Raw genomic sequence first — 20,593 nt, forward strand, 5'->3', positions numbered from 1 at the left:
GAAGGCTGTTCCAGTGTCTGATCACTCTCTTGGTGAAGAACCATTTCCTGATATCCAACCTGACCTCTGCTGCAGCTTCACACCATTCTCTCCAGTCTTATCATGGGTCACCAGGAAAAGAAGATCAGAAGCATGCATGTTTTCAAGATGATTTTCTCTGGCTTTATGTTGGTGACCGCACATGCCTTCAGAACAGAAGTGACCGCACAGAACCCAGAAAAAAATGCCATTCAAATCAGTGACAAAATTTCAGTTATCTTTATTGGGTTGATGATTCTGTGCATACAGCCAAGGCTGCATAGAGAGACAGATTCTCAGCTGGTATCCATTGACTTTCATGGACATAGGCCAGGTTGCATCAGCTGGAGAGTTTGCCAGAGATGTTGACAAAAAGACACAGATGAAGAGTCAGCTATGTAAGGCTTACAGTTAGCTTGGCACATTGAAATGTGGCTTAAGCACCGCTACAAGGGATATGTTTAATGCAAACTACAACAGAAGAAGAAAGCAATTCAGAAGCTGAACAGATCAAACTCTCTTAACATAATGATATGTCAGGCTGAGATTTCTCTACATGGAAACCATGGTCAGGATGACATAGTTCCACCTTAAAAGGTTGTCTTTAAATTGACCCCTTTCTTTATGCTGTAAAATTAATGCCTCTGGCAGCCAAACCAAGAAAACTGCACACCACCTGAGACAACCCCTCAATAGCACAGTACCACCACTTCAACAATACAAACTTCGCATTTCAAACCATAGCTTCTTTTTTTTTATCTGCTGAAGAGCAGAGTATGGCCCAGAGGCTCCTTGCTTATCTTAGTAGCTCAGAGCTCGAATTGCAAAGCTCCCACGTTCACTTTGTACTCGCTGTAATGAAGGAAAAAGAAAGATCATTTTGAAGTAAAACAAAAATTATGGACAAAATAGTTAAGTAGCCAGGTATGTAGGCTGCTCTAAAAGTAATGCCACTTATTTATTTCCGTGGAAACTAAAACAGACACAAAGATCAAAATAAAACTATTTGATAAAACAAATTCTCAGCTGCAAAACACTATTTTTTAATATCATCACAACCATTGGCTGTGCATTTTCACCATCAGTGAAAAAGAGTCTGCATGCTTTACTCATACAAATCTGTATCAGCAGAGGTGACCCACTGTTTCTCAGTTTCTATGATGGTTCTGTAGCTAGAAAAATGTTGCCTGACAAACTTACATGCAGTGTTCTTTCTGTTCCTGTTTGATCATTCGTGGGACACACCTGACACCATTGCAATATTCCAGTGTTACCATCATAGTTTCCAAAACATTGAAGTTGATATTCACCTCTGTACATAGTTCCCTGTCTGTAACCCACTGATTTCTGCAGGTGAGCTGATCATGACAATGTTCATTTTGGGGTGAGACAGCTGTGCATGGTCTTCTGCAACATGTCTCTTCTTTCATATCATTGTTACCTCTGCTGAAATGTACCACCCACTGCCTCATTGTGCTCACATCCACTGTTTAGTGTCCATAAATGTTCAGAAAGTATTAATGAATGTTGATTCATTTGTGCTTCCAATTTATATCCATAGTAACTACAAGTGTCAGTGGGTGCCATTTTTTCCACATGGAGGAATTCAGATACCCCTTTGCTCCATATGCTCTTTCATGCCAGATAATATTTGGTCAGAATGCCATCTGTCACATGGCAATGAAACGGAATGGGATATTGGAGGGAAGATTCAACCTCTAATGCCATACCAACAACTTTCTCTGATGTAATGGGCCAACATCATAAAATAGGAGGCATTACTTTCAGAGCAACACTTGTAAGTACATAGTTGGATCATCATTCAACAAACTAATTTCTCATTTGTACTTCCTTTAACATAGTTAGAGATAGTGTTATAAGAGCATAATCCTTCAGTATTTATGCATCAAATACTTACTAATTTTCTTCCAAAATATACAAATGAATGTCAGAAAGGATTTAATAATTTGTAACGAGTTATACCCTGAAAAAATTACACATTTTACCTTAGATGAGAAATTAGGTAAATGTTGCACTGAGATATTATATTGAAGATATGTATGAACTTATGGTGTAAAATTTCCTAAACCATAATCATACAAGTATTTCTTATTCAAACTCAGATAAATTGAATTTTGTGCAGAATAAAAACAACCATACATCAGAGTATATGACAACCTACTTCTTGAGACTGGGCAGAGATCTTTGCAGAAAGTGAAAAGTCACTAAAAGTAGCTGATACATAATTTCTAGCAGTTTCTAGTGAGACAGCTGATGTTGACAACTGTTGCAAACACAATACTAAGAAACTGTATATTGGTCCCTTCCACCTTGTCTTTTCCTTGAGGAGTTTCCTTCAAAGCAAAAATACATGGTAGCTTTGCCTTTATCAATGAAGCTATGGTTGTTAATAATATAATCACTTAATATAATGCTCTATTTATTTTTGCATACTTAATGGCACAGAAGTTATTTAAATTACCTTTCAGTGAAAACTGAATGATTCCTAAACATTGTGCTATGTAATTACACAGAATGGGGCTGAGTTCTCTCTTTTTTCACTCATAACATATCTGTTTTGCTTAAGGAGTTCCTGCTATAAAATAGTAGCTATATATAAGATTTATTGTGCCTCTGCTACAAATTACTGTTGGTGATGGACTAGTTATGTTACAAGTGCTAGAACAGCTTTATCATGTTGAAACTTCAAGACCATCAAAGAGCTGTACTGATACTAACACTAAACCCTATCATTTTCTATAGACATTCTGAACTATATCGTATGAAATCAATCCACTGCTCCTCCCCTCCAAACAGCCACAGGAACTGAGAGCCACGAACATTTATATGAAGTGAATCCTCAGATATAGTTTTGGGATGATTCCTGAACTCAGAATGCTGTAGACAATTCAAAACTTCTGAAATTCTGTATTCATCCTTTTTGGGAGACAAAATGTAGATTCATGTGCTTGGACTAAGGACACAAGTTGTTGAAGATTACATCAGCAGTCAGTGATAGGGCACTTCAGAACTGGAGAAACCAGTGATTTTGACTTTGTAGATCATAACGTGTCTATGTGCTTGCTTTCAGAAGACATTTATTTATCTTCCATATTGGCTTGAACAGGTGCTGTGCATAGTAGTTTCAATGGATACACTACCCCATCTAATCTGGTTTGAATTTAGTGATAACCTTTCTCCATTTTTAAAAAGTGAATATCAAAACTCAATAGAAGAACATAAGACTCCCTGCCCAAAATTGAACTCCACTTAAAGTATGCAAACTGCTTTCAAATCATGACATTCTTTTAGTTTGACAATAATCATATACCAGATAGTTAAACTATCTAGTTTATAACTATAGTTAAACTTCACTAGTTAAAGCTTGAAGAATAAACAGAAATGTGGGTCCTTACAAATCTTCTCCAATTTATTTTTTTATTTTTATTTTATTATTATTCTATTTGATCTTATCTTCTTTTATTATTGCTGTTGAAGAACAGAACCTGAAGGTCAAATATTTTGTGAAATTACCAAGTCATCAATAGGCCATGATACACAAACTTCTTGTGAGCATTCTTAGTAATACTTTCTGAGAAATATGTACACAAAAAGCATGAGTTGTTCTGAATGACCAAGAACATAAAAGTATTACTGAACAACAGTACTTAGCTGCAAATAAGTGCCAAACTACCCACTTCGGAAAGCTCAGTTTTTTAACTGCTTGACAATGCTTTTCTGGCTAAAAAGCAGGAATAACTAAGTTTTCAGGATAGATCTGAAGCTGACATTTTCCTTCAGGAGAAATATAGCCCCTCTATAACAACTTTCTCATATCTGATAGTGATTTCATGTTGATTTCCCAGCTGTGTAATTCCATTTACATCTGTAGAAGGCTTAATGATTTACACCAGCATAAATGAAAATACAATCAAGTTCCTCATTTTCATAGATGGAAATCATAGTTATTCTCCCTTTGAGTAATGTAAGGATTAATTAGTATTAGTCAGTGCTCATGAAGTGTTTCAAAAAAAACCCAAACAAACATAGTGGTAACTATAATAAATATTATTACTTGTGAGATTAAAATTCATTCTGAATCACATAAGTTAGGTCAGTGTTTCAAGAAATTTGAAAAGGTGAATGCCTAACTTCTTGATCATGGAGATTTATAACCTTGTGAGATTTTGTAATACTGAAATAGCATTAATTATGATTATTCTTTACATCATCCTCTTTCTATCTTCCTCTTTCAAGAGTTAAAAATCCATTCATTTTAAATTTGAGATTCAGCTGAATAAGAAATAGTCATACACCTTAAGGTAACCTTCTTTTCCCGAATTCAAAGGCAGATTTATTCCATTCTGGCAAATTATAGAGGCCTAAAATTGTAAATTATTAATGCATGCATCCATTTTAAGATCTCTTAAGAAAAAAAAAAAAGATGAAAGAGGCTTTGTTGTAAATGGCAATTAGATCTATCTTCTATAAAAGATCATTAAATTATCAAGTGGTAGCAATCTTATACAGGAAAATGAAAGCAATTAACAATTTTGAAAAGAGTTAAAATAGATGCTGATGTTATCAAGGAATTAACATAACTTCCTTTTAAGGAAAAACTGTCTGTCCATGTAAATTTGAAGCTGGGTGTGATCTGAGACCTCAAAAACTCACCAAGTATGACACACGCAATATTGTAAATAACAGTTTTTACTGTGAAGACTCTTTACACCTTACTATCCCAATACAAATTTTCCTATTGCAAGTGCAGATTAGACATCATGAAGAATGTAATATACCAAAATTGATGATGTTTCAACAAAATTATAAATAAGCTATAAAAAACAGCAAATTAACATTTTTGCTAGTAAAAATATAACAGCTCCATACACATTGCTCATTTGCATACTTTAACTTTTTCCAAATTTAAACAAATAAGAGAAACAGTATGCAACTGTGCATGAGTAATATGGTAGAAACATTTTTTTCCTTTGAACTTTGTTCAAACTTCTTAGGAATCGCTTTTTGTTTCTGCTTGTGCTTTTTTTATGGCACATATATCTATGAAAGGCACCTCTTTCTTATACAGCCAAATTACACTCTGAAAGCAATAAACAAACATTGATGGTTTTAGATCAGTACAGGAATTTTACTTTAAATAGTCTGGCTTTCTTCCTGCTAAGCACCAACCCACAATCCAGACAATGACATTTTTTCAGTTATGCTGTTATGAAATGATAACCTCACACACTGCTGCATCAATCTCAGTAAGACAGGCTTTAAAATGTTAATAATTTTGTTAATAATTATATATTTCATGAAGATTAATAGCAAAAACTGGATCCCAATCTGGAAGCCACATCCTGAACTACATCCTTCAAAGTTCCCAAGGAATGAGCCATTCACTACATGTGGGTGGAGACCTATAAATACTGATAAATGCTGAATCCATTCCTAGTTTCTGTGTCACTGAAAGAAGCTAGACCACATCTGTACAATTTTGGTAATTTCTAAGCTGAACAAAGCTGGAAAACTGGACCTGGACTTCATAACATTTAAACTGCTTTGCATATCAATCATCCTGTTCATATTAAGTACATGTCTTAGTAGTATTTTTTAGTCCTGCAGATGTTTCTAAGATGTTTCAGTCAAATTTGTTTTAAATATATGATACGGATGCATAAACACACTTCATATACAAATGAAGTCAGTTCTTTCAAGCAACATACGCATGCCTGTGCAGAGCAGGATTAAAGTTGGATTGGGATGGTTTTCTTTCAGATGCACTGACATTCTTTGCCACTAACACAATCTGAACACATGATAGAATGCACTGAAAATGAAACGATGTGTGAAACGAGTTGCTGTGTGATAACTGATTCTTGATCTACTTTGTCCACAAATATCCTCTTCTGCTGTTCTGAGAACAAAGAAACCCCAATAACATCTCTGATAAGATACAGCACCATTAGGATATCAAACATCTTAAAAGCAAATCTGCAGAAGACAGACTCAGAACAGGAAGAATACCAGCACACACATAAGATTGAATGTGTCGATGATCCAGCCCAGGACAAACATAGGCTTTGCATTTTTTATGATGATTTCATGGAATGTTTCTGTTACAAAACTTTAAGAGAAAAAAATATTTTTTTTACTTCCACATTTAAAACAAGTGTATGCCTGATTTTTTTTTTTTTATTTACGCTTCTTTTTTTTTTTCCTGGACAATATATAACTGAAAAGAAAACATTTTAATTTCAAAATGTCATCATAGAGCCTTCTGAGGAAAATAATTCACAAGTCAAATTCTCTCATTTTCTTCCACTATAAAGTTCATCAGCTGAACTGTACCTCCCATGAGCCGCTTTTGAAAGCTTTGAATGGAATAATGTATGCATCAGAAGTAGTGGTCCACAGCCACTAAAATCAAACACCTGAAATGCTGCAATAGAGAGAAATTTTAGATCTTGGTGTCATAGGTGATTTCTTAATGTTAGAATATAGGTCTCTGTATTTGTAATAGCAAACTACATTGATATTTTGGAAGCTGTCTACAGGCCACTCTATTCCATTCTGTTTCTGTTTGCTGTCACATAAGTATCTATGTAGTCATGTTCTTCTTTCAGGGTTCTTGCAATTAAATCTCAACAAACAAGAAAGCAAATTGACGACTGGACATGGCTAATAGAATGGTAAAAGTAAAGCAACAGAGAATGCAAGATACATGCAATAAGAAAAATTCAGCATCATATTGTAAAAAATTGTAGAAAAAAAAAAACCATGCATTTTTAAGAATGGGCTATAAACCTCTTCTGAGCCATTGAGATTATTCATTATTGTTGTTATTATCATTTGCTGTGTTCTAAAGACGGTACAATTTTATTAAACAGTTGTTCAAATTTTATTAGTAGAAATTTAATTAAATGAACAGATTTATTGCACACATTTTTATTAATTGACATGTCATGTAGCTATAAGGAAAAGGCATATCTAACATAGCATTGTTCAGCTTTCAATGTCAGCAAAAGAATGATTCAGCATTAGAGCACTTAGCAATTTACTTATGAACTTCTATACTGAACTTTACCCTAGCCCATAAATAAAACAGGAGTTACTCCTAATACATAAGAGAACTGCAGTGAAAGGTATAATCAAAATGAAGAAGGATAAAATCTAAGAATGAGAGAAAAAGTAGAAAAAGCAAACAAATTAAAATAACATGATACACTGATTTATATGACATGTTAATCATCTATTATTTATCCTAAGTGCTTTTTTCATTCTCATATAATTCTGTTCTAGCATCACAGATATACTGTAGTCACCTTTTCCTTAATGTTAATAATTGATAAGCAATATTTAGCTTGCAAATAGGAAGCTAATGCATGCTCTTTGGAGAGGCATGCATTGTGATGGCTTCTCCCCTCGGGTGAAATTTGCTCCATCTGCATAAAATCATTCTATACAGTATTGAGAACTTTGAGAAGCAGAGTCCACTCTTTCCATTCAACATGTACAGTTCTTTGTCCTCACAGTTAATCCTAACATTTCACTCCTGGCTTACCTTCTTTCAACATCTTACAGAAAGTCCTCTCTCTGCATATTGCTGTTTTGGGTCATCAATATTTTTTTTTTGTTTGTTTGTTTTAAAGACCCTAGGCAGATACAGAACACTGCAAAGGAGCATGTCCTGGGTGTTTACAGTAGCGTACAATTAACTTCATATTAAGTGCATGTGAGAAAGAATGCCAATACCATATTCTGGGAATTGCACTGAAAATTTCTGATGAGAATTCTGGAGTATCTAATGAGGAGAATTTGGAAGAGCCATTGAAAAGCTATGCAAACAAACATCAACTGAGTGTGCACCTGGGAAGTTTAGAAAGGGCAGTGTTGATAGTCACAGTGTGTAGACATGAGCATTACATTTTATGCCTACATATTTCTTTACAAACTCATAGTTCCTTAACTGAATAAGGATGCAGCAGACTGAAAATTCAATGTTTCTCATGAGAAAATATTTTAACACTTCTCATGAACTATGTTTGTAAATTTTTGCCTTTCCACTCTGAGCTGGTTTTGTTTCCTTTGCTATCAGACACTGTGCATCAGGGAGATTAAAACTGAAAAAACCTTTATAATGATTTGCCTAGTGTTAAACTTCTAAATGATGAAAATCTAGATGAAAATCACCCCAATGAATAAAATTTGTTTCACACCAGAACATTCTGACTTCACAGTTGAGCTATAATGATTTATGCTACAGAATCTTGTTTGTGGTACATACACACTATTATCATTTTTTTGCTTGAATTCAGTTTGCCATGTAAGACAGTGACTATACTGTTTTATACTTTTACTCTCTATTTCAGTGCCTTTTAAGTAATTTGACCTGTTGGCAAGAACGTATACAGATTTTGATTATATCTCCCAGTGAAAAATGAACTCTTGATAATTTTTTTTAACCTCCGTGTTATGCTTGCAGCCCAGAAGGCCAATCTTATCCTGGGTTGCATCAAGAGAATTGCAATCAGCAGATGTAGGGAAGTGATTCTACCCCTCTACTCTGCTCTCATGAGACATGCCTGGAGTACTGAATCCAGTTTTGAAGCCTCCAACACAAGAAGGACATGGAGCTGTTGGAACAGGTCCAGAGGAGAGCCATGAAGATGATCAGAGGGCTGGAGCACTTCCCCTATGAAGACAGGCTGAGAGAGCTGGGGGTCCTCAGCCTAAAGAAGAGAAGGCTCAAAGGAGACTTCCAGCACTTGAAGGGGACCTACAGCAAAGCTTGGAAGGGTCTTTTTATGAGGGCATGTAGCAGTAGGATGAGAGAAAATGGCTTTAAACAGGAAGAGGGTAGATTTAGACTAGATGTTAGAAAGAAATTCTTTACTGTGAGAGTCATGAGACACAAACAGGTTGCCCAGTGAGGTTGTGAATATCCCCTCCCAGGAAGCATTCAAAACCAGGTACCAGTTAACCAGTATGTTAATACTAAATATTTTTTTAAAGACAAGAAATTCCATAATTCTGTAGCAGTTGCCTTCATCTGGGAATCTTATATCAATATTCTACTGACATCATTATGTTGCCTAGCAATTATTTTTTTGACACAGCTTCTCCTATTAAATAGTTAGTTAGCATATTTACTAATCATCAGTCTAAACCATTTGATTTAAAATATTCACTGCTGCCTGAAAATGTGAAAATAACGTAATTTCCCAACACTTGAGCTGCTATTATAATGTACCAAAACCAGCTTAATTTAGTTGTATAAATATTCCCATTCACATCACAATATCAGTAATGGCTGGAAATGAACCATGAAATTTAACTATTTTCTAGTCAAGTATAATCTAGTGTAATATCTCCTGTAGCTTTAGTTTTTGGTATAGATTTTTTTCTAATCCAGTTTGTTGAGTTGATTCAGAATGCACATGCCAATCTGACAAAAGGACTTGGAATTGATTCCTACAAATACAGATTAAAATTACAGCAGGAAATGTCACCCAGATCTGTGGAAACTGAGAAACGTTGCCAGAAAACTTAAATGCTTTCCTTTTTCTACACACTCTTAGAAAGTTTATTTGATCTTTATAATGTAATTCATTTTAAAAAGCTAAGAGGTAGCAGTGAGAATTAATATTCAATGACACAAGAATTCTAACGACTATTTCTGAGCAAATAGTCTTTAAAAAGAATTATTAGCTCTTCCCTTACATTTTCTGATGCTGTCGAAGGATATTATTCATTGATAGCGTGTTTTTGTTCTCATTTATATATCAAAATATGGTATCTCCTTTTTGTAGGTTGATACGTGACAGTAATTACTACACATAATAACATCTGAAACACCATAATATAGATAATTTGATTATATAATTTTATTATTTCTCATAAACAGAAGGATAGCGGAGCAGGGACATGCTAGAACTGTTCACTGTCGCAGGGGCCATACGTCTTGAATCAGTCTTTTCAAGAGGAATTAACTTCAATTACAATATTAAAAAAAGTTTTTTTAACAATATTTTTATGATCTACTACAAGATTTTTTTTTTACTAGTGTTATCATACATTATTAAGAGAACAACTCTGCATGAGTAAAGCTGGCCTTCTTCAGATCATTTATATATTTCTGTTATTTTACACAAAACTAATATTGAAACAAATTTAGAAAAATTTTAAGTCAGTGCCACTTATTGTTAGGAAATGGCCGGAACTGTGGCTTAAAGAGCCTCAGTTCAGTTCCTGGTGGTATTATTTGTCTTTATTAACATATTCCATATTTTGTTCTATGACCAACCACTGAATTTCCAACATGACCCTTGTCCTCTTCTGTGCATAGGATGAAGAGTGCACTTTTAATGAGTAGGTATTCAATTTTTATTTATTTGTCTGTCTGTTTCTCATTATTCATAGTGTAGCCCTAGGTTTTATATACAGTGTACAATCCACGCAGTAAAAATAAAATTATCTTTTCCCCTGGGAGTACTACCATAATAGTTCTTCCTGTACTATTGAAATATCTCAAGAATATTAATTCATCCATCTTTACAAAAGCCCTCTTCAGAAAAAGGAGATTATGTAACGAGCAGTTTACAGATGGGAATTTGTGGCACCTAAAATTTACGTCAACAATTTGACTTACATTTTTGACTAAATTTTAAATGATCTGTTTTTCATAATGCATGTTGAATCATTGAGAATGTTGTGAGAACAACTTGAGCAGATATAAGCTGAAGGACAGGAGGCACATATAAATGCATGCACGAGAACAAAATGTGGAGGCCTCAAAACTTGCTATCAAGTGAAGATAAGAAAGTAGAATAGATGCCCTGTTTTTGAAGATAAAATGGTAATCACAGAGGCTATTGCTGAACTGCTGTCTATCATTGTCTAGAGGTCTTGCAGAATGGTGGAGGTGCCTGAAGACTGGAGGATAGCCAATGTTACTTCGGTCTTTAAAAAGGGCAAGAAGGAAGATCCTGAGAACTACAGGCCAGTCAGCCTCACCTCCATCCCTGGAAAGGTAATGGAACAGTTTGTTCTGGATTCTTCAGGCAGTTGGAAGAGAAAAGAATTATCAGGAGTAGACAGCATGTGTTCACCAGGAGGGGGTCATGCTTGACCAACCTGGTGGCCTTCTATGATGTCATTACTGGCTGGGTGGACTGGGGGAGAGCAGTGGATGTAGTCTACCTTGATTTCAGCAAGGCGTTTGACTCTGTCTCCCATAGCATCCTTATAACAAAGTTAAGGAAGTGTGAAACAGATGAGTGGATGCTGAGGTGGGTTGAGAACTGACTGACTGGCAGAGCTCAGAAGGTTGTGGTGCAGAGTCCAGTTGGAGGCCTGTACTTAGCAGTGTTCCTCAGGGATCGGTGCTGGGTCTGGACCTGTTCAACATCTTCATCATTGACCTCGATGAGGGGATAGAGTCCACCCTCAGCAAGTTTGCTGATGATACAAAGCTGGGAAGAGTGGCCAACATGCTGGAAGGCTGTGCTGCCATTCAGCGAGACCTGGATAGGCTGAAGAGTTGGGTAGAAAGGAAGCAGATGAGGTTTAATAAGAGCAAGTGTAGAGTCTTGCACCTAGGGAAGAATAACCACATGCACCAGTATAGCTTGTGGGATGACCTGCTGGAGTAGAGCTCTGAGGAGAAGGATGTCCTGGTGGATAAAAGTTGCCTGTGAGCCAGCAGTGTGCCCTGGTGTCCAAAATGCCAATGGGATCTGGAGGTGCATTAAAAAGAGCGTGGCCAGCAGCTCAAGGGAGGTGATCCTCCCCCTCTATTCTGCCCTGGTGAGGCCTCACCTGGAGTAATGTGTTCAGTTCTGGGCTTCCCAGTGCAAAAAAGACAAGGATCTCCTTGAAAGAGTCCAGTGGAGGACTACTAAGATGATAAAGGGCATGGAACACCCCTCTTACAAGGAAAGACTGAGAGATCTGTGTCTATTCAGCCTCAGAAGAAAGACTCAGAGGAGATCTGATCCATTTCTATAAATATTTAAGGAGCAGGATGCAAAAGGGATAAGGCTGCATTATTCTCAGCAGTGTGTGACAATAGGATGGGGGGAAATGATCACAAATTGATGCATATGAAGTTCCGCACAAATGTGTGTGAGAACTTCTTCACAGTAAGGGTGACAGAGCACTGGCACAGGCTGCTTGGAGTGGTTATAGAGTCTACTTCTCTGGGGACGTTCAAGACCCGGCTAGATGCCTACCTGTGCAACCTGGTCTAAGGAGCCTGCTTTGGTAGGGGGGTTGGACTAGATGATCTCTAGAGGCCCCTTCCAACCCCTACAGTTCTGTGATTCTGTGAAAACAGAAGTCTCAGCTCAACATAACATCAGTGGGAGCCAGTTCGGGCTACCACCCCATAAAGTTTTGAAATTTACAGAAAAAAAAAAAGACTATTAACTTTAAACCTACGACCACAAAAGATGTCAATTGTTTCTTGGAATTTCTGTCTATGTCCTTGGAATGTAATTAACATGTATGTACTATGCCTTTAAATACGTAGTCATTTCTCTCTTTGGTGTGCATGTTTAGTGGAGTGATACCCCATGCACCCAGCACTGTAAATAAAGGGAATATGTGCTTGACATAACTCACTGGTGTGTCAAGTTACTCTGTCAGTTTTCTCGGTTTCAATAACAACAGCAGAACATTACAGAGCTGGTCACAGCTTTTGTCAGCTTCATTCACAGGTGTGAGTACAACATAAGTTATATTAATACAAAGCTATATTCTGTTAAAAGGAGGATCAGGAAAGCTTCATCTTAGCTAATACACATTATGAAATATTCTTTTCTCCTGGAAAACAAGAGAAATGGAGATGACTCCCAAAAAAGTGCAGTACAGTTAGTTTTGGAATTCTCTTCAGAGAGTAGCATGGAATAGGTGTTTGTAGAGAGAATATGGAAGACTCCAAAAAACAGACCTGTCCAGTAAGAGAAGCAGTCCCGGATTAGGTCTTTGAAGTGTCAAAAAATGAGAATTTCCTGAGAAACCATAAGGAAAATCTGCAGGGAGTCTGGAGATTTTGTTGAATTGATAAGATGCTGATGGCTGAGGTTTCAAACCATCATGGAAAAAGACATAAAAACATACTGGCTAGGTGGCTGCATTCCTTCCAAGCATTTTCTTTAATCTATCTCACTGAGTACTTCCACAGCCTCCCCTACTTAACGAGTTATTTTGCTATATATTGTTAGTTACTGTTTAAATAAAGTGTTAGCTTTAGCAATTGAATATTATTAGTGCATTTTGACATGCTTGTAAAAAAGATGGAAAATAGGATGGTGGTTTTGTTCACCAAGAAAGTTCCCTAGAGTCACAGTGTGATCCTGCCCAGTTTGATTATCAGCAATAGCAGACAGTACAGTGATGCTGCTTCAAATACACCTTCCAAATGGGATACTGACAAAATAAATCTCTTTTATTTTCTGTTTTTTCTTCTTCTTCTTTTTTTTTTTTTTTTTATGATAACACACCTTCAATCTCTGGCCATGGATACATAGAGTTTAGGAATTTAGTTTATTATTATGCTATGTTCCAGTAAAGTACTCTAACACAGTTTAATGTAACACAAGTAAATCTAAGGTTAAAAGTGTTTATTTTTTGGTAAAGTTTATTAGGCATAATATGAATTTCTTATTATGGAATCCAGTAACTGGCTATGGGCTTATAGAAAAAGGAGAAATGACAAGATAATTGGTAACAGCACAAAATTGTGACCTTGGTAAAATAGGATGACAATCAAACTAATGCTGAATAGGTATTTTTCCTTTGGGCATTTGAGGACTTGTGCTGCAAACAGACATGGAGAAACTGAGAACTGCTATGCAAATAGCAATACCATGAAGGAATCTATTAGTTGCTAGATGGGCCAGATTATCTTCTTAGAAAATCTGCATACTTATTAGAATAGTATAAACATCAAAAGATGAGGCACATGGGAAGACTATAAATTTTATAAAATGTCCTGAAAAAAGCAGAAGAAACAATCCTAAAGATCTTTAATACTGGGCAGAGCCCAGTTTTGTTACAGTAGATTAAAATGGACAATTGCTGATACAGACATTGACGAAATGGTATTTACATGGGCTGAATTGGAATCAAAATTGAAAGTCTGTCTTTACTGCTTCAGGACTTGGGATATGATTGCAGGCCATCACAGGCTATTGCTATGCAAGCTATCAAATAGTTCCCTAACAATAAAGAAAATAATCTTTATTTCTGTAGAATTTCACACATCTTGAGAAGAACTGGGAGAGGTTCTCTTGTGTTCAAATAATGTATTACCATACATGAAGCTCAATTTTTTTTTCTCATCATTTACCTTTTGAAAAAACTCTATTTCTGTTTTTATAGAATTTTTCCATTCAACTTTGGTTAAAGACCACTCGTTTACCTTGAATATTAGGCTTTTGTAATTCTTTCCCCATGTCAGTATTACTTAATTTAATAAGCACATAACCTTTATCTTAGAATCTCAGTGTTATTGTCAGATCTCAGAGGAGCTCAAGTTTGATCCTTTGGACTATGTGACGGAGGTTTTCTGGTATACTCAAAAACTAATTGAACAAATTTTGAACAATTGTCCAATTGTACACTCTCTATTCCAGCAAGTTACAACAGTTTTTGTTTTATACTTTTCCTGCTTTGTTCAACACAAAAATAAACACTCCTTGTCATTTCATAGATCTCTTTGTTTCAGCTTCTCTTTCTTTGCTGTTACTTATTCTTCCTTCTGTTACATGCACACGTTTGGTTAATTTATCCAATTTAACATCCATTGCATCTCCCTTTCATTTAAGTCTCTTCCATGCTGTGAAGAATGACTGTCCAGGTCCATTTTATTTCTCTAAATATTGCTGCAATATCTGCAGGAGCTTCTTTTTCCCTAAAGGGCATTGAGACAGATGCTATGTTTTCCATAATGCCTGTGAATTCTCTTGAGAAAACTTCACTAGGCTACTGTGGACTACATGACAATACTAAATTGTTGTTACTCCTAATAATCTGTTGCTCTACTGCGACTTCTTGCTTCTCTTACTCCAGTGCTGCCAAAAAATTAAGATCCAGGAAGGAAAAAAACCTGAATATTTCAATGAATTGCAATCAACCTAAACCAATTTATACCAGATTTATAGAAGTATTTTGGTGCTTACCTCCAGTGGAATTCACAACCAAGACTACAGAGCTGGCGTATTGAGTTCTGTTGGCACAAATACATTGACAGAACATTAAAACTGTTTTCAGATGCAATGTGAACCAATTTTATCAAGGTTTGTTCAACTAGACAGCATCTTACATCCCAACTTCAGGCTGCCAAGTACTATATGCTGTATTTACAGATAGCTGTATGAGGGAAGAGTGGTATGTCTAGTGAATTCCTTTGGACAGCCACAGATACAAAACAGCAAAATCCAGGTCAAATTTACTAGTAGTGCATGATTAAAGTTTACTATTTTATTAGCTTTCCATTAAAGCATACTGATATTGATAGTGACAAAGACAAAAATAGATTTTAATTGTGTGTGTGTGTGTGTGTCTGTGTGTGTGTGTAACATTTAATTCATAAAACCTCAAACAAAAATAACAGAATTTTCACGATCAGGGCATTTCTGCATTGGCAAATTGAATTAAAAATATTTTTAAAATATTAATCACTGATAATATTAATGGTTGAATGTTCTTGTCACTTTGCCTTTGAGAAATTTCTAGTCTCGGTGATTCAGTTTATACTTCAAAAGTTATATCTTCTCTGCAATTGCAGAAGAAAGTCAGAAGATTATTTAATATGCAGAGCTGCAAACAGTTAATGGTTAAGTCTGAGTTTTTGAAAGAGAATAAAGTGTTAAGTAATAATACACATCCTCAATCTTTTCTTAATACTGATGATCTGTTATTTAAGGGCATTCATCCATCAAATTTAAAGTAGCAACTTTTCTTCAGGAAGCATATGTAATTTACTTTCCTTATTAATTTTTCTTCAAATATTCCACTGGTTATTTCTTGGACAGTTGTCTTGACCTTGAACTGAGACTTTAGCAAAATAAATAGATTACTATCAGGATTAAAGAACAAAGACCAAACACAGTTCGGGATGCCCATTCTAAGAAGTCTGAAAGAAGCTTTGAAAAAAATTGATTTTTTCTAGCAAAACTAGGTCATTTTTTAGTCTTCCAAACACTGAGACACACAAAATCATTGGATGTGATTTGTTAATTTTGGTCATATGTGCATTTATATCCATCTGCATATACAAGTATGATATTATAAAGTATTTAATTCTCCTTCCTTGCATAATTGGCTGGAAACTTTTCACTTGTCACATGCAGTAATATGGACTTACCAAGGTAATTAAACAGTGGGTAACGTATTTAGCTATACAAAATATTGGTTGTTAAATAACTTACCCACTGATTTTCAATAAATATTTATTATGTGCACAGGTATCTAATTAAATGGATGATAAATTTCACTGGGGAGATTCTAGAAACAATTTTTTTCTTTCTTTCTTCTAAAACCTGGTCACTTTCAGCACTTTTAAATTAACTCCTTATTTGGGTGACTATATTTAAAGTGTGATTTGTATTCCCTGTAGTTCACCTCAGAGGTTTTTTATTTTTACTCCTGGCTAGTAAACTAAGAGGCATACCAGTTATACCAGTAAAACCCCAAGCAAACTACCCTGTATCATACTTCACACTTCATCAAGATTCTTCCCTGTGTAGTAATACTATTCATAAGGTTTTATATTTGTTTGTTTTGTTTCTATGGTTATTTTTCCACTTACCTTAGGAAGTGGGATTGTTTTTTCTCAATTTTCAATCTCCACTAGAACATTTGGAGTTGTTCAGAAAATCACTTAAAGCTCTTACTGGTCAAATAGAACTGAGTGAACAGACACGTGATTCATCCACATCAGCTTAAATTAGGTGAAAATAGTCTTTCAGACATAGGGATTAAAATAAAGAAGAGATTTCACCTCCTAAAAGCTTTTTAAATGACTTGGTAATTTCCTTCATAAATGATATACATCTAACATTGTAGATACCACAACTGTCCCTAAAAACACATTATTTTGGATCAGTGGCCACAGAATAATTACACAGAAATTCACAAATTTGTTTTTTTTTTTTCTCACCCATCCTATGTCCCAGTTCAAACTACATTTCTGTTTTTGAAAGAAAACCAAACACACACACACAAAAGAAAACAACAACCACAAAAACAACAACACAAAGCCAGAGAGATCTTACTATATTAAAAGATTTTGACAAATAAGCAGCAAATTTAGTTCAAAAGAATTGAACTTAGCACAATGACTGAGAAAATGTATGCCTCTCATAGCTTCACAGAGAGATTGGAAGCTTGAATTTTCCAGAATTCATGATATAATCTTTGTCACACAAAGATCATGGCAATTATTCAAGTAACAGGCATGTGCTAAGAATTTGAAGAACAAAATAACTGGATCTTGCTTCTTATAATTTTACTGGGAGTTATGTGAATTGCTGGGATTTTCCTCAGTGTATCAACAAATGAGGTCTACTTCCACTGATAAAACATAGTTAACGTTGTTCAGCCACAGTGAAGGAGTGCATATCTTTACAACTACAATTTTTCCCTAGCATTTGGAATTTAGAATGCCTCCTTGCATGTATTTGAATTGTGTCAGCTTGTAATCCCTAAGAGGGTATTTTGTGCAACGCCATGTGTCCTTGCTCTGCCCTGGGGACAGTTGAGCAACCGTTATGAAGGCAAGAATCCTAAAGTTTTCTCAACTTTTCCAAGAATAATTTCTTTCCTCAGTGGTTTATTTTGTCCATTGTCAAACTGATAAGGGACCAAATCCTTATTACCAAAAGAATTCAAACGTTCCTTCCAAGTAGAGATGAAATATACTTTGAGACTGCCACCACATGGACAATTAGAAATATACAGAGAAGTCAACAAGCTCCTCAGAAGGCAAAGAAGATACAGGCTGACATGTTTCTTCAAATCATAGAAGAAGTATTCTGACTTCATACCCTACCAGTCCATATTAGCCATAACTGGGATATATTTCAGGTAGCTCACCTGTCAAATCAAAATCCTCATCTTTTCTCTTTTTATTCTGGGTGATATTAAATCTAACTCTAGTATCCAGAAGATCTGAGGAAATGGTTGCATCCAACCACACACAATCGAGAGCTGCAGTCATCTTTTTGTCTCCTTTAATGGGCTCCTGTATGTCCTGAACTCATAAACAACAGCTGCAGAATGTTAAAAGCTAGTAACTGCTCAGTCCCGTGTTTCAGGTATTAAATTACTCAAGCCCATAGGGACTTATTTTTGTTCTGATTTTAGAGATGTTGACTAAGTAAATCTTATGTTGACAAGAATGAGACCAAATTGGAAGCTAATTTGTTGCTGTCTGATGTCAGAAACAAAATAACTTGCCCACTAATGCTACACAAAGAACTCTATTCCTAAATAAAGCACTTTGATAAAAAGCCATCCTCTTCATGTAATTAGGAAATACAAAAGGTTAAAGCTAGAATCTGAGTTTTAATAATGAAAGATAATAAATCCCGTTTACAGCCCTTATGACAAAAGGCTTATTATAACACAAAAGAGATGGAGAATTCAGTTTCAGAAATATTCTGAAAGCATGTCATCTCAGAGCTATAAATAATGAATTGTTTCAGTACACTGTGGAAAAAGTAATGACAAAGTAGTTTGGCAATTTCAAACAATGTACCAGCCCTTGTCCTTCACTGAAGATGCATAATTAATATCACCACAGAACACAATCTTTTACCAAAACATATTTCAGATGCAAAAAATCCTAGACTGGCACCTTTCAAGAAAAGAACTTTATGTCTTGGGTTAAAGTATTAAAGCATGTGACAGGTTGTCATTGCTGTATTCCTCCTTGGCCTCAGCACACGTATGGATTTACATTTCTATCTGCCTGTAAGAGTAGAAGATGCCCTTTTTGTGTAAGGCCGAATATCAGGCCCTGAGACATCTACTTAATATCTTAAAAAAGGAAAAAAGGAAAGGGAAGGGAAGGGACAATGAAAATTCAAATCTCATAAGAAAAGATAGATTAAATACAAGCAGGAGATTAAGAAGTCTAAAAAAAAATGAAGTACAACTTGCAAAGGATACTCAAAATGATAGTATATAAGTTCCTTCAACACTTCAGAGGCTGGGGAATTTGTGGGAATATTGATGAAAAATGTGTAAGAACACTCAGTGGTGACAAGAGCCATAGCAGAAGAGCTCAATGAATTCCTTGATGAGTATATTGGAGGCAGTCTCACATCAGAAATACTTTGCAGCAGTAGCCTAGAACTATTTGAATTAACTATACACAAGTAACAAATGGGTAGGCTGGAATTCTTAACATCACTTTCTCTGGATGCACTCACAAGTATACTTCCTGTGAAACTTCAGAAATGCCACCCCTGGTATGTGGCAGGTTACAAATAGCCACTGTGCCAGGTGGCCCTTGGATTGCCAGCATCAGTCCCTTCTAGAATGAGGGCCCAGAATTGCATCCTGGGAGCTACATAGTGTGGTAGCCATCTTAGGGAAGATTGTGGAGTCTATGTCAAAGGATCACTGAGAAGGCTGGCCACAGGTGGGAAAGAATCTGAGTGGTTTATGTGAGGGAAAATATCATCTCCTTAATTTTCTGGAGATCCACATGGATAAAGGACACTCAGGTGTTGTAACACTCCTGGAGTTTTAAACAACCTTTGCAAAAGTTAAACTTCAAAGGTTATGTAAGAATCAAGAGACAAGAAAAACTTTCTTATATAAACTGAAGGTGGGTTAAGGACAGGAAGCAAAAGGTAGAATTAATGTCATTTCACAGGATGTAAAAGAGTCAAATGGATTTCTCTAAGGATCCGGGACAGCATAATTTTCATCTGCCATCATTTTTTCCAAGACCCTTGAAGAAAAGAGGAAGAATGTGAAATCTTCAATTTTTCTGATGGAAGTAAGCTCTTCTGGGAAGTCAGATGTTGAGACCATGGCGAGCAATTCCAGAAGGGTTCCATAAAACTGACTAAGAAGAGATGTGGCAGGTGAGATTCAATGTAAATAAAAACACCTAAGGGAAGGAATCCAGACTATTGCTACTGCAGTGTTGAATGCAGAACTGGAAACGGGGAAAGAGATCCTATAGTCATCACTGATGGGTTCTTGAAATCATTGGCTTAATGGGCAGGAGTGGCCAAAGGAGACAACGAAGTGTTTCTCATCATTTAAAATGATATTGAGAAGAGAGAATATAATTTTACTAATGGATAAAAATTTGATGACCTCATATATTGAGCTCAATGTACACTTCTGGTTCTTGCATGTCAAGAAAGAAGCTGAGTTTAAAAATGTACAGAAGATACAAATAAAATACCAAGAGGGTAGAGAAGCTCCTATTGTGATAGATGTCAGAGCTCCTCAATTTGAAGAAAGATGAGTATGAAGGATAGAACATTAGGATAGAAGTTTCAAAAAATCATGGGAACAGTAGATAATATGAAATGTTGGCGAC

Source organism: Cyrtonyx montezumae, unplaced genomic scaffold (genome assembly GCF_038088225.1).
Source record: "Cyrtonyx montezumae isolate F1298 unplaced genomic scaffold, pur_monq_1.0 scaffold_8, whole genome shotgun sequence".
NCBI lineage: Eukaryota > Metazoa > Chordata > Aves > Galliformes > Odontophoridae > Cyrtonyx > Cyrtonyx montezumae.